This window comes from Malaclemys terrapin, chromosome 5 (genome assembly GCF_027887155.1).
Source record: "Malaclemys terrapin pileata isolate rMalTer1 chromosome 5, rMalTer1.hap1, whole genome shotgun sequence".
In the NCBI taxonomy this organism is placed as follows: domain Eukaryota; kingdom Metazoa; phylum Chordata; order Testudines; family Emydidae; genus Malaclemys; species Malaclemys terrapin.
This window is the reverse complement of record NC_071509.1, coordinates 124850289-124865746: the sequence shown is the minus strand read 5'-3', so window position 1 is coordinate 124865746 and position 15458 is coordinate 124850289. Positions and strand designations below refer to the sequence as shown.

Here is a 15458-nt window from a genome sequence, read left to right as displayed (position 1 = left end):
CAAATCTCAAGGGTCCTAGTGTGGGAGGACTCAGAGAAAAGTCATTAGCAGGTAAGTTAAAATGTATTCATTTTCTCAGTGATTTTCTTCTAATACACAACATGGATCTGCCTGCTGCTTGGATAAGACCCTCTGCCACTGCTGTAAATTCTAAATAGTAGGGCTGTCAAGTGATTAAAAAAATTAACTGCACTGTTAATAATAGAATACCATTTATTTAAATATTTTTGGATGTTTCCTACATTTTCAAACATATTGATTTCAATTACAATGCAGAATACAAAGCGTACAGTGCTCACTTTATATTTATTTTTATTACAAATATCTGTGCTGTAAAAACAAAAGAAATAGTATTTTTCAATTCACCTCATACAAGTACTGTAATGCAATCTCTTTACCATGAAAGTTGAACTTACAAATGTAGAATTATGTACAAAAAAAACTGCATTCAAAAGCAAATCAATGTAAAACTGTAGAGCCTACAAGTCCACTCTGTCCTACTTCTTGTTCAGCCAATCACTAAGACAAACAAGTTTATTTATAGTTGCAAGAGATAATGCTGCCTGCTTCTTGTTTACAATGTCACCTGAAAGAGAGAATAGGCGTTCACATGGCACTGTTGTAGCCAACATCAAAAGATATTTACAAGACAGAAGCGCTAAAGATGCATATGTCCCTTCATGCTTCAACCACCATTCCAGAGGACATGCGTCCATGCTGATGATGGGTTCTGCTCGATAACGATCCAAAGCAGTGCGGACCGACGCATGTTCACTTTCATCATCTGAGTGAAATGCAACCAGCAGAAGGTTGATTTTCTTTTTTGGTGGTTCAGATTCTGTAGTTTCTGCATTGGAGTGCTGCTCTTTTAAGACTTCTGAAAGCATGCTCCACAACCCGTCCCTCTCAGATTTTGGAAGGCACTTCAGATTCTTAAACCTCGGGTCGAGTGCTGTAGCTATCTTTAGAAATCTCACATTGGTACCTTCTTTGCATTCTGTCAAATTTCCAGTGAAAGTGTTCTTAAAACAAACATGTGCTGGGTCATCATCCAAGACTGCTATAACATGAAATATATGGCAGAATGCGGGTAAAACAGAGCAGGAGACACACCATTCTCTCCCAAGGAGTTCAGTCACAAATTTAATCACCACATTTTTTTTAAACGACCGTCATCAGCATGGAAGCACGTCCTCTGCAACAGTGGCTGAAGCATGAAGGGGCATATGAATCTTTAGCATATCTGGCACATAAATACCTTGCAATACTGGCTACAAAAGTGCCATGCAAACGCCTGTTCTCACTTTCTGGTGACACTGTAAATAAGAAGCGAGCAACATTATCGCCCGTAAATGTAAACAAACTTGTTTGTCTTGTGATTGGCTGAACAAGAAGTAGGACTGAGTGGACTTGTAGGCTCTAAAGTTTTACATTGTTTTATTTTTGAATGCAGTTATGTAACAAAAAAATCTTTCAGGGACCCCAAACCTCCCTGTCAGCCCCAGGCCTTGCCCCCACTCCACCCCTTCCCCAAGGCCCCAGCCCCCCGCTCACTCCATCCCCCCCCCACACACCCTCCCACTAGGCTGAGGCAGGAATTTGGGGTGTAGGAGGGGGTGTGGGCTCTGGGAGGGAGTTTGGATGCAGGAGGTGGTGAAGGGTGTGGGCTCTGGGAGAGAATTTGGTGCAGACTTTGGGCCGGAGCAGTGGTGCAGGCTGTGGGAGGTAGGCTCTGGGTTGAGGCGGGGGTTGGGGTGCGGGAAGGGGTGAGGGGTGCAGGCTCTGGCTGGGCAGTGCTTACTTTGAGCGGTTCCAGAAAGCAATTGGCACATCTCTCTGGCAGTGGCTCCTAGGCGGAGGAGTCAGGGGATTTCCACGCGCTGCCCCTGCAGCTCCCATTAGCTGACTGTCTCAGCCAATGGGAGCTGCAGAGTTGGCACCTCCCACCGGGGGCCACAGGGACATGCTGGCTACTTCCAGGAGCAGCATGGGGCCAGAGCAGGCAGGGAGGTTGCCTTAGCCTTGCTGCGCCGCCAGACTTTTAGCACCTAAAATCTCCTGGTTTGGCTTCAATAGCCTCCAGGGATAGGAGAAGTGGGGGGAGTTTATCAGCAGGGCTCACGGACACCTGAAGTACCCTCGGGGACCCCAGTTTGAGAAGCGCTGCTATACAGAATAACTGTGAACGTGCACACTATGCATAACAATTCATTGGGTTTAGGCATCACTCTTCATCCAAGGATCTCAAAATGCTTTACAAAAGGCGTATGTCAAATTTTGCAGAACCCATGGTGCAGACACCTTTAGGTCCCAGTCTTGTGCTGACCCATTGAAGCGAATAAGACGGCACATGTGCTTAAGGGCTGTCCTGCAGGGATCCCCCATTCAGAATTGGCCCCTAAAGGCCTGACTCTAGACAAAGCAAATCAAGTGGGGTTTGTATGTGCTTAATGAGATTCCTCCAGGTTGCAAATGCCTGCACAAAATGACAGGTATAACAGAAGATAAATGCCCTTTTTTAGAAAAACGTATACATTCAATCTTGGTAACCAATACAGATAGATAATTAACCTAATCTCAATTATAATATCCTGCCTTCAAAATACATCTTGCATAGAAGCACCGCATTTCAAGAGAGATGTGGAGAAATTGGAAAGGGTCCAGAGAAGAGCAACAAGAATGATTAAAGGTCTTGAGAACATGAAGGAAGGAAGGCTGAAAGAATTGGGTTTGTTTAGTTTGGAAAAGAGAAGACTGAGAGGGGACATGATAGCAGTTTTCAGGTATCTAAAAGGGTGTCATAAGGAGGAGGGAGAAAACTTGTTCACCTTAGCCTCTAAGGATAGAGCAAGAAGCAATGGGCTTAAACTGCACCAAGGGAGGTCCAGGTTGGACATTAACCACCCTGACAGTTAGGAACTTTTTCCTAAACACTGGAATAAATTGCCTAGGGAGGTTGTGGAATCTCCATCTCTGGAGATATTTATGAGTAGGTTAGATAAATGTCTATCAGGGATGGTCTAGACAGTATTTGGTCCTGCCATGCGGGCAGGGGACTGGACTCGATGACCTCTCGAGGTCCCTTCCAGTCCTAGAATCTATGAATTAATTGTGTTTATCCTATCCAAATCTTTCTTGCGTGAATACACACACAGTCTATGAGCCCAATATGCTTTGAAGCGAGTTAGCTAGGGAAGATGTAGCTTATAAAAATGTTTATGCTCTCTGTCTGGAAAAGGGGGATGCGCATGCCTGTGCATGAGGGAGAGAGATCCTCTCTTGGTGGGGAAAAGAGGCGTTTTGAATCCAAAACTTTGCAGGCACATAAAGGAAGGACTCATTTTTAAATATCTGATGACAAATAATTTTTTATTTGTGTGCTTAAAAGTTATGTAAATGCCAACACTAACAATACAGCTGGGCTTCTAAAGTGGGTAAGGGAAGCACAATTTAGCCCAAATTCTGTTTGTAAGCTGGGGTTTTAAAACCTTTACAAGAAAAGAAATGCTTTTTAGTTAAACTTAAGGAACTGCCACAAAGCAAAACATTTAAATGGATACTTTTATTCTGCAAAATCCTCTACAATTGAAACAAAATTATTCTACTAATATATATATATATATATATATATATATATATATCAGCAGCAATTTTTAACAGTCCACTCTGCCTATTACATTGGTCAAATGGGCTGTCCATCAAGTGATTAACAACCCTCTTGACCACTGATAGTCTCTCCTACATAGTTTTTCAAACATTTCCATCTGCAGCATCTGAACAATTTGGGCCCAATCCTCTGCCATATTTGTACAAGAGTAATAGAAGGTAAAGCAGACAAAGGAAGTGACTGAGATATTGAAAATGGGATATCCATCAAAACAGCTATTTACAGTAGGCAAATTAATCACAACAGCTAGGACCAATTAGTCCTCTCTCCTTGTGATCTTTAACTGATCTGGAGTCTCTTAATCTGGAAAGGGGGAAATTAAATTAATCCTAATTAAAGCCCTAATCCTGCAAATATATACATACATGAAGCTGTGCACATGCAAAAGTGCTGGTAGCTTCAAGGAATAAAAGGGCTTTTAAAAGGGCTCTTTTCTAATGCTTTTACAAATACACCTCTACCGCGATATAACGCTGTCCTCAGGAGCCAAAAAAACTTACTGCGTTATAGGTGAAACCGCGTTATATCGAACTTGCTTTGATCCGCCAGAGTGTGCAGCCCTACCTCTCCTCTCCCCCCTCCCCCCCCCCCCGGAGCACTGCTTTACCGTGTTATATCAGAATTCATGTTATATCGGATCGCATTACATCGGGGTAGAGGTGTATATGTTATTAGGCTCACCCTTTTTGACTTGGCTTTTATGTTTGAAATATTCTGTGTCACCTACAAAATTTTGTTTTCTTTTTAGAAAAGTGGCAAGAATACATGAATTTATAATCCAATTCATAGAAAAAAATAATTAAAATATATTTTGATTAATATTTATAAGGATTTAACTCAATATATTTGAAATATGAGCCAAACACTTTATTCATTGAACTACACAGCCTCTGATTTTATGTTGTGCAAATTTAGAATATTATTTCATCACTGACAGGTCTCCATATACTGTATTTCCACTTAAGCAAAAGAAATATTCTGCTGTTTTTAAACTTTTATTAAAAAATATCTTTAAGGGCAATAAAGTTCAAAGTTCAATTCATATAAGGAGTTATGAATTTGTAAAGCCATACAAGAGTTAATTTATTATTAAAGAAGCTGCCTTACTGTGCATTTTGTTTTGACACATGAGCAAGAATGTACCTAAGTTTTATTTATACGTTTTTCCATAAACAGGGCACCTATTACAATGATTTTCTCTGTATGGTATTAGATTGATGCAAAAAATACAAAATGTCAAATACTAATTGCATAGAACTCATGCACAGGACTGAAAAAATTAATCAAAAGAAAAATGAAGATTATCAAAGAGAACCAAGATTTTCCTATATTTTAATTGTCATTGCTTCAAAAAGAGGGCCTGTATTAAAAGATGGCACTCCAAAAACTAGATATGGAAGGAAATGCAATTCTCCTTGTAAAATTATAAATAAATTGGTTCAATATATGAGGACATGACAAAAAGAAAAGAAGTACCAGTACTCCTTTTCTATTCAAGCCTTCATCTGCAAGGTCACCATTCTGCAAGGAAATCGTCAACTGATCCTTGGATACAACTTTAAACAAAACAAAACCTGGTAACTTAGATATAAAAATAAAATACCATCTAATTTATACGTAACATATCATAGCTACTCCCTGCTAGTCACTGTCTCACACAGTACAGAGACAAGTTTTCACTACTGTTAACACTTAACTATTTCATAGCTGTTAGAAGTTAACTGGGATGTGTTCTGCTGTTCTGTATATGTCCCTATTACCAGTCACTGTAACACCATGGAGCTCTTGGCAACAACAAAATTATCAGCTACAGTAGGGTCTGGCTGCACAAATATTATTAACAGTGCTGATGTAAATGGCCAAGAAAACTTCTTGATTGTCAGACTTTTGACTTTTAAACTCAAGAAATTTGATCTGAAGTCTTACAGAAAGAATAATATGGAACCTCAAGTTGTCATCTTTACCTGCATTTTCCTGACTCTAACTACAATTTCCTGCTCATTTTATTCATGGGAGAAGTCCTATTGACTTCAGTGGGACTATTCGTGTGAGAAAGGAGAACAGGATTTGAACCTTTCAAGCTGTTTCATAATTAAGGCGAAAAATCCCAAGTAAACCGAATATAGAATTTCACTTCTCTTTACTGTTTCAGAATAACAAAGTGTAAACTCAACAAGTGAGAAGGCCATCTTCATAATCTCAATTGCTAAAATCCTCATTAAAAACAAAACAAAACAAAAAGGTTAGACTAAGCAAAAGTTCCTAGGAAACAATCCTGTGAGGACACAAACTCTTATTTCCTGTGGGCCTGATTCTGATCTCAATTTTTAAACTGGAGGTGTATCTCCATTTAATTTCAATTGAGTTACAATTCAGTTTACACTGTGGATATAAGATCAGAATTGTGCCACCTGACACTATTCATCAAGAGATGTAACAACATCACGGTAAGCACAAAAACAATCTTGAGTAGTTTATCTTGTCATCTGAGCTCTCCGATATCGAGACGTACCAAGGAGAAACTGCTTTCGAAAAGTTAAAATAATGAACTACACATTTAAAAGCTTGGCATTTAACATTGATGACAGATATCTGCAAGGTGATAATGTTACCCCAAATGTAGGTGTGTATGATGCTCCGTAATCTGACAACCTCCTTATCCCTTTCCTTACATGAAAGACAAGCAATAATTCCTTTGCAGAGGGATTCAGATATTCTGCCAGATGAAATGGTGCAAGTTCTCCACACAGCCCAGTGGGTGACAGGAGATACATCGTGTCTGATAATGCCCATCAAAAAGAGATCAGAAACAGAGATGTCAGACTCCCTGCGTTCATCACCAGCGTAGAAGCAACTGGTAAGAATTAAAGCCTTTGCTGAAGAAGCAAAAGCTACAGTTTTACTTGCAGAGCAAATGCAGACAGGATACAGGATGATCTCTCTGTACTTATTATTAACCATCGCGTTTATTATGGTAGTGCCTAAGGGCCAGCCAAGAATGGGGTGCGATTGTGCTAGGTGTTGTACAAACACAGCGTAATAGACAGTTCCTACTCCAAGGAGCTTACAGTCTAAATAGACAAGGGGGGGGGACAAAGGAGAACCCACAAGAAAAGGGAACAATATATTAGCAAATGGCACTGGGTGTTTAGTTAGGAGAGGATACATGAGATAGAAATTCATTAAAAAATTAATGATGAGTACACAAACACTTGTACATTTTTGGAGCTAAAAGCAGAATCAAAAGACAGAGTTACTATTTACCTATTACAAAAGGAGAGTAAATTGCTGGACTAGTGGAAGAAAATATTGGAGTCCAAGCTAATGCATCAATGAGATTATCCAACGTGGCAGAAGAATGTGCAGCACAATATAACAAAGTCGACATACTAGAGCTACTTACCAAAAAAGAAAAGAACACATACACAAAAATTAAAAGTGGCTTGAGCAGATCATAAGGAATAATTAACAATCCCATATGAAGCCACTATTTCTTGACAACTACATTAAATGCTGAAGTTTTAGATAGAGGAAATGTAGCTCAGCATTTGAACACATGAAAGAGCAGAAGTAAACATACACCAAGGTTTTATTATATTTTCAAAAATATTTTGGTTATTTTAACAGTGTTTTCTTATTAAAAAAAACCTACAGCCCACCTTACATTAGCTACAGTATGCAAGTCTCTTGCCTCTCACATGCATCAAAAGAATTGGGATGGTGGATATAAAGCACTGTATTATTTATAAGGGAGATTTGAAAGCTCACTGGGAATTGGGCACCAAACTCCCCTTTGTGCCTTTGAAACTCTTACCCTGTATCTTTTGTTATATTTCTCCTCTTTAAGCCACACTGGGATAGAGATTGCTTGAATGAAGACTAGGTGCTTCTTGTCAGGGCTAAGCATGCTTTGGAACTTGTACCAGGATAGAAACCAGTTTGCATATGAATGGACTAGGACCTATAGCTGTATGAAGAGTTTTCCAGTCACCTCCTTCAGAGTTTTGCCCATCAAGGCCAAATATTTATATTATGTTAGACAATGCAACAACAGTAGTTTATCTATACAAAAAAGGAGCTACTGTATGATGAGTCCATGTGTTTCAGATCTAGTTTTAAGAAGCGTTATCATTTAGATCAGAATCACTCATTTCTATCAGCAGTTCATATTATGGCCAAAGATAACTCCATGGCAGATACACAAAGCTAGAGGCGGAGGAATGTTTCCGGACATGTGGTAAAACAAGCTTTTTTACATTTGCTGCCAGGTATGAAATGTAGCCCAAATCCTGTGAATGCTTAGTCACGTAACCTTCCTCAGTTGAGTTGTTTCTCTGAGCTCAAGGAAACTACTCACACACACAAAGTTACTAACCTGTGTAAAACTCTGCAGGATTAGGCCTCAGATATTTGAATCCTGAGTATGAAGAGAAATGCATTGCCCCTAAACTGAGGGAAGCAACATTATATATACACATCTTTCTTTCATTTCCCCCCATTTCAGATAACGGCCAGCTAATCAAGGAGCTGCTTCAAAAGCTTTTATTGCTTAAAACTTTAATTGTCTCAGATTCTATTTCCTAAATTGGTATGTTTCCTAGTTATTCTGTGTAAGGTGTCACAAATAAGGTAGCACACATTCAGAGATTCAAATCTCATTAGCAACATTCTCCATCGTAATCATGTTGGTCTCAAGAAATCAGATGACAGAAGTCTGTCATGAGACACAACTAAATTATTATGCATAACAGAAAATTCCTAAAACAGAACTGAGACATGAGGCAAAATGGGTAGATATTGAACTGTTACACCAGGAAATTTCTGTTTTATGTGTCATTCAAATTTAAACTTGACATTCGTGCAATGAGGACCTAGATTAACTCAGCTTTAAAAAGAGGCAAATATTGATACATCTACATTTTCTAACTCCTTAAGTGGAATAATGATAGCAATGTATTATCCAAGTGGTCTAGTGCAATATTCTGCCCTTATTGCTACCTGAACATTGACAAAAAATACCTTTCAGAAGTTTAATTGAGGTCTTCAGAAGTATCCAAGGATTAATTAAATTTGAAATCACGTACTGCAAAATGGTTTTTATTACAGTTGATAATGTTTTCACCTCTCTTAGCCAGAAGGCCGAGAAGCAATTGTATTGTATTGTAGCAGTGGTTAGAGATGCCATCCCCATTGTACTAGGTACTGTGTAGACACACTATAAAAAGAAAGTCCCAGCCCCAAAGAGCTTACAATCTAAGAGATATATATCTATTTTAGGAAGTACTAAGTCATTGGTTCTGTTAGGAAATGGAGACGACTATAAACATGTATGAAAAAAGTAGTCTTATTTCTCATTAGTAGGAACTCACATATCCCACCTGAAAAAGTGCTTTCTTCTAACTCTCACTGTTTCCACACACCTAGCAATGGATGTGCTCACTTACATATTGTTCTTTGCTTGCGTTTTCTAGGAAATAATGCATAGAAAACAAATCCAGAAACAAACAGGCTAGAAAGCTCTGGCTTTATGAACTGTTCTTCCTGAATCTGTCACTTAATGTTACCACCAAGTAACATTTCTCTTGTAAGAGAATTTCAAGACCCGAGGGCTCAATCAGGAAAAATAATGAGCATTCTGGCCTCCATCTAGCAAAGGACTTAAGCACATGCTTAACTTTAAATTATATAAGTAGACCCACTAATTCCAAGTGGACTACTCACACGCTTGAAGTTCAGCACGTTGTTAAGTGCTTTGCTGGCTCAGGGCCACAGCCTCAACACACTGTAGGACTGAGCCATATTCCATAGCTGTTCCACACAAAGCAATCATATTACACACAAAGTGGAGATCTGAATATGGTGGAAGTACCTACAAAAATCAAACTTGGAAATCCTGATTCTTCTCTCACATAGGTGTAAATCAGGAGTAGCTCAGCTGAAGTCAATGGAGTTACAAAGATGTGGGAAGAAGGTCAAGCCCCACGATTTATTATTCTGTATTCCTTCTTTTAAAATAATTTAAAGGTCTTTTTAATAACAAACACAACATTTAAATATGGTGACCCATATAACTTAAATACACCAAGTAATCTAACACTGAATATACTGCATTCTGATGATTTATTTAAAAAAAAAAAAAAAAAAAAAAAAAAAAAGCTCTGGGTGAAACTCACCCCTGTGCAGAAGGACTATGCACCAGGACTGAAGTGGAACACAAGTGCTGCAGAGACCTCTTGTTGGCCCTCTGCATGGTGTGAATTTTGCTTTTTATTAGCAATAATGTAATAAGCACTAAGTCAAATTAATTTGAATGTATAACACCTCTGTCATTCTTTGACTTTTCCACAAGCCATATCTAGTTTTGTGTTGTTTTAATTTTTGAAAAAAATATATTAACTTTAAAAGTTGTTCAATATGATTATTTGTCAGAAAATAACACTGTGTATAGCAGGTATGTATTTGTTCTGAATAGACAGTTTTAACTATTTACTTTTTCCTGTAACAAGTGAAATCCTCTCATCAGGCTCCCCAGTCAGTTAGCATTGAGTTGTGTAAGTGCTGTTTTCAAAGCAGAACTTCAGAAAATTGAGCATTGTAAGTCAGTATTTTACGTGGGGCAAAACCTATTTTTAAACAACTAGGGAAGCATTCTTGAGAGCGAGAGATTACTTTTTCATAAATTCACAGCATTCTCCATTATCTTCCAAATTTTATCTTGGCAAACAGACATTTTGATTTAAAAGCACATTTCAGTGTCATTAAAAATTCATCAACAGCTTTTGACACATGAGTAATGAGATCATATCAAACTGTAACATGTGACCACAAGGAAAGGATCCAGAGGCTTACTAAACAGCCTCTCAAATTAGACAAATAACATGCTGTCTCAAATTTTCTTGCATTAAATTAAATTTAAAACTAAAAAAAAAAAAAAAAAGAGCCCTACTTGCATGATTATAAAAATATGTCTGAAGTCATGGTAAATTAAACGTATTGTGTAATTTTAAGTACGCTTTACATGCAAAACATCACTACAATAATGGCAAACTTACAGAATAGAAGGCAATTGTTTTGCATGATTTTACAATGACTTACCAAATGACATTAAAGCATTTGAAGCCAAAATGCCATATTCTCAGCAAACATCTCTCTAGCAAATGTTTCTAAGGATTTTAGAAGACATCTGCCATGTACAAAAACAAATCTTTGTGTTCTAACTATAAAAAGTACATTAAGTTATATGACCACTAAAAATGTTTAAAAAGTCTTTACACCTATACTTTGGCTTATGCTTACTCAAAGGTCACTAGAAGAGACTTCCACCACTTTTTCCAACTAATGAAAAGGATTAAAAATTTCACCAATGTAGTTGCAAAATTAAGAAATTGGATGTATATTTGGTGAGTATAGATGTAGGAATCCCATTAATATCCAGTTGCTGATTTAAGATTTCAGTGGTATTTCCACATAAATTGCCTAAATTAACTTCAACTTTTTTAGCCACTATCATGTCCTTTAACAGCCACTTTGCATTGCTGAGTCCAATGACCTCTCTTCAGCTGATTCTTCTTTGCTAACATTACAGATGTTTTTGCAATTGTAAGATGTTTATTTTTAGGTGTTTGGGGATAGTTTAAAGACTTTTCTCTCTGTGTTCCTTCACAGGCACCTTTGAGTGCAGTGAGTCATTCATTCTTCACCTTAATAATGAAGTCCCTCCAAGAGCAGTCCAGCTCATGGTGTTAAAGGGGAAGCGCTCCCTGCAAAATCCGTAGGAGCTGCCAAAAATCATTATCACTGGTCTGATTTAGTCAGAGAGGCAGCTCAAGGCAGGCTGGAAAATACAGACTATGCTCCAGTACTTATTGAAAACACTGTACTCAGTTCTAATGATCCAAACAGGTAGGGGTTGGGCAGGAATAAGATGCACAAGTGCAATTAATTTCTTCAGTCATTAAGATCCATTCTGTGGCATGGTTGAAGTGCAATTATGAAGCTATCAAATACAATCAGTTCAATAGTGATATGATAAAAAGATTACAGTGGCTGTGGGGGTGGGGAGGGCGGCATAACAACCTGTCTCCACGCCTTGGCGTCCTGTGCCAAGGGGCTGGGTTGGCAAGCACCAAATAATAACCTTGCAGCTGATTTGATCTCAGAAACACAGAGACGTCAACCGAAACCCCTTTACTTGCCCGCAACACTTCCACCTGCGAGCCACCTTAGCCGCTACTTAAACACCCCCAAACCGCCAACATTTCCCAACCCGGGGGACCCACAGGTGGGCTCCGAAATCCGTATGTGGGGCCCTGGCTAGTAGGATTGGTCTGGTTTGCAGCGCTCCCGAGCACCGTCCGCTCCCACGGCTCTGAAAGCGGGGCGGCCCAGCAGCACCTGTGAGAAGCAGGGCGCTTCTCCCTCGGGTGCCTGGATGCGGCAGTAGGAGCCTATGTAGTGAAGCACTTAGACTGGAAAACTTCGCCCAGAGTCGGCAACAGCCCCCCATGGCCTGACCACCCGCTCCCGGCTCACTGAAAACCCCCCCACAGGGAATCACAAGCGGGGGGAACGGGACTCTTCACATGGCCCGGTCCTCAGCCACCTGGTCCCGCTCGCTCGCTGCCTCCCCTCCCAGCCCCAGCCCCGACCGCCAGGAGCCGCCGCTGCCTTTCCTGAGCGGCAGGGCGCCTCCACCAAGGTCCCGGCTGCAGCATCCCAGCGCCGCTTCGCCTCCGGGCGCGGGGGCGGTTGCCAGGGCACAGGTACCGCACACAAACCACCGCCAGCTCCGGAGCAAGCTGCCCGCGCCTGCCCCCTGCCCCCTCCCGCGCGGGCCTTTTGCATTGCCACCCCCGCACCCCCGGCTCTCCCCTTGCCGGAGCTCGCTCGCCCGGGCAGCGCTGCCACCAGCGCGGAGCTCCCTTACCGGCTGCCAGGCCGCCCCCGCCGCTGCAGCTTGGTCCGCGCGCCCCGGGCCGGAGAGCAGACGCCGCGCGCCCCGCTGCACGCCGCTCAGTGCCGCCGCTGCTCCCCCTGCGCCTCCAGCCTCCACGCCACAAAGTTGGGTCAGCTGCTGCTGGTGTTTCTCCCCCCCACCACCACCCGGGTTCTCTCAGGCGCTGCAGATTTTTTTTTTCCGCTTGCCCTCTCCAGCTCCCACTAGTGATTGCACAGCCCGAGCGCCAAGGCTTTAGCAAAGCGGGACTAGGCTTCCACCCTGCCAGCAGCCAGCGCTGAGCTTCTGGCCCGGGAGAGGGCTGCTGCCCAGCCCATGCTCGGCTGGGTCCCCACAGCCCAGCGCTTTGGTAGCTGTGCTGCAGTTGCCAGAGGGGAGAGTCATTGATGGGTGGTTGCACCCATGAACCTTCTCATCGGTCTCTCCAGCTGAGGGGTTTTGTAAGTACCTTTTCTGCAGTAGATAGGCACAAGCACAAAAAACTAAAAAGTACTGTAGCACTGTTGGGCATCCGTGTTAGTCTGTATCTACAAAAACGAGAAGTCTGGTAGCACCTTAAAGACTAACAGATTTATTTGGGCATAAGCTTTTGTGGCTAAAACCCCCCACTTCTTCAGATGCAAGCACTGTCCCTGTAGCACTGACTACCCACCCTGCCACGTACTGATAATAAATCAGTAGCCAAATAACACACCACCACATCCCCAGCTCATTCCCAAATGGCAGCAAATCCCCCTGACAAGGCTAAGAGATTTGAGAGAAGTGGACAATTTACGGCCTGGATCAGATTAGCAACCAAATTGTTTATGGTAAAATGGACAACGTGGGGTTAATTGGTTAAAAACAAATAATGTTTATAACGTGAATTTTCCACAAATCATAACCTATTCTGCCTCCTACCTGCTGTGTTCTCTTACTAGCATGTGTATCGTGGTAGCACCCAGAAGCCACAACTCCAGTGTCAGGGCTGCACAGGAGTTTTTGGGGGCCTGGGGCAAAAGCTGAAACTTAGCCCTCTCCCCAACCCTTCCAAAAAAATTACTTTGGACACAAAAGAATTTAAGAAAAGGGGAGGGGATGGGTAGTGGGAGAGGGCCCCAGCCTGTGGGGTGCTGCTGTCACCGTGGGGATTTGGAGGGCTCTGCCCTGCTTGGGGCCAGGGAACTGTTCCCAAACCTACTTCTCCCTGAGCCCCGACCCCTCTTTTACCTACAGGCTCTTGGCCTAGTAGGGTGCCTTGGGTTCACCCCGACAATGCCAGTGACAGCAACAGTGGGATCTGGGCCTGGTGAAGGGGGGGGGGCGCCAAACAATGAGTGGCATTGTTACTCCATGTGCCAGGCCACAATGCCAATCACTAAAATTTGCCCCCCCTTCTTTCTGAGGGCCCTTTCAAACAGGAGTTTGAGCAAACTGACCCCTTTCTCCCCCCACTAGTCAGCCCTGCCCATCCTGCTAGGCACTGTACAGACAAAGAAATGGTCCCTGCCCCCAAGAGCTTACAATTTAAGTAATCTTTTATTACTGTTATAAAAAATAACTCATACCGTTAACAATTCTATTTATCATGTTGAAAGCTAGTAACTAAACATGCCAAGAGTCTTATACCACACCCTGAAATTAGTCTTTGACTTGACCACAAGGGAGAGACTTCTAAAAGCAAGAACTGAGATGGTCTGACATACAGGGAGGAATTAATCATAATAATAGAAAATTATTTCCTTTTAAAAATCACATGTGCAGTTGTATTTCCCTTCTTCCTCTCCAGCCTCATTGGAATTAATTTATTTTTCATCTGTCAAAAACATTTCATTTATGGGTGGGGAACAGAGCACCTCAAGATTTTGGGAAATTCATATGCAGGAATGGGCAAACCAGTTACAAAAACAAGACGACCCTCCTCCACCTGACCGCTCATCCATTTCTTGGACTGAACCTTTCTTTACATTCCTGGCATGTGGGGCTAAATCTTGTTTGTTTTCTCCTTTTCATGCATCTTTTTATTTCTAGGGCCTGGCTGGAACTAGCGCCAGCCATCCTGAAATACTGTGAGAAAGGCTTATTATTGGCTGTGGTAAAAAGCAAAAATGCTGGCAATCTTGCAAGAAAGCCAGTTCATGCTCCACTTTTGTGAACTCCATGTTCATGAGTTACCCTCAGACAGCTCAAATTCCACACGTTTTGGCCAGTTTCTTAGTCATGGCCCACCATAATACTCGTGGATCCCATATTGTGAACCTGCATTTCCCACCTCAGCAGAGGAACTTCAGCTCCATCTCTTCTGGCGTTCTCTTCTGTTTTTCCCTCTGCCCAGATGCTACAAAAAAAGAAAAAGAAATGGCCAAGAGGAATGGAGAAAATATGCCATTATGGGAAATGCACGAGCAGCAATCCCACGCAAAAAGGCAAGGGAGACCAGGAGAAGGCAGCGAGAGGGGAGATGGGACAGAGGGAAGGGAAGAGATGAGAAAAATAGAGGACACAGGTGGGATACCTGGAGAGGGGAAAAAGATGTAGGAAGAGATGGGAAGGTCAGGTAAAGACAAAGGATGAAATAAATGGAAGGGGAGGGTGAACGATGTCCAAAATTATGCAGGCCTTTTCCCAAATTGTAGCACAGGGAAGAGGAGAGCGCCTTCCTCAACCCTGGTAGGTAATTAAATGTCTGTAGGACACCTGGAACTGGTAAGAACAAGGATTTTGCCCTGAAATAGGGATGGATGCAGCCACAAGAGTGCAAGGAACATTTATGATTTTTTCCCCTGGAAAATGCAAGACTAATCTCCATAGGGGTGGAGCCCAAGAGGCTTGCCCTTCCAAGCTGCTATGAGCTAG

The 15458-nt window shown here is 41.8% G+C and overlaps 1 protein-coding gene across 3 annotated transcripts in view; it reads right to left on the bottom strand.

Moving 5' to 3' along the window:
• The window catches only part of BMPR1B (bone morphogenetic protein receptor type 1B), a 344071-nt gene extending 331188 nt beyond the window's left edge, over positions 1 to 12883 (bottom strand). For all 3 annotated transcript variants that reach the window (XM_054030452.1, XM_054030451.1, XM_054030450.1), the window contains exon 1: positions 12594 to 12883. The gene's annotated coding sequence lies outside the window, so the exon portion shown is untranslated. The remainder of the gene's footprint in view (positions 1 to 12593) is intronic.
• Between the last annotated feature and the right edge of the window lie 2575 nt (positions 12884 to 15458).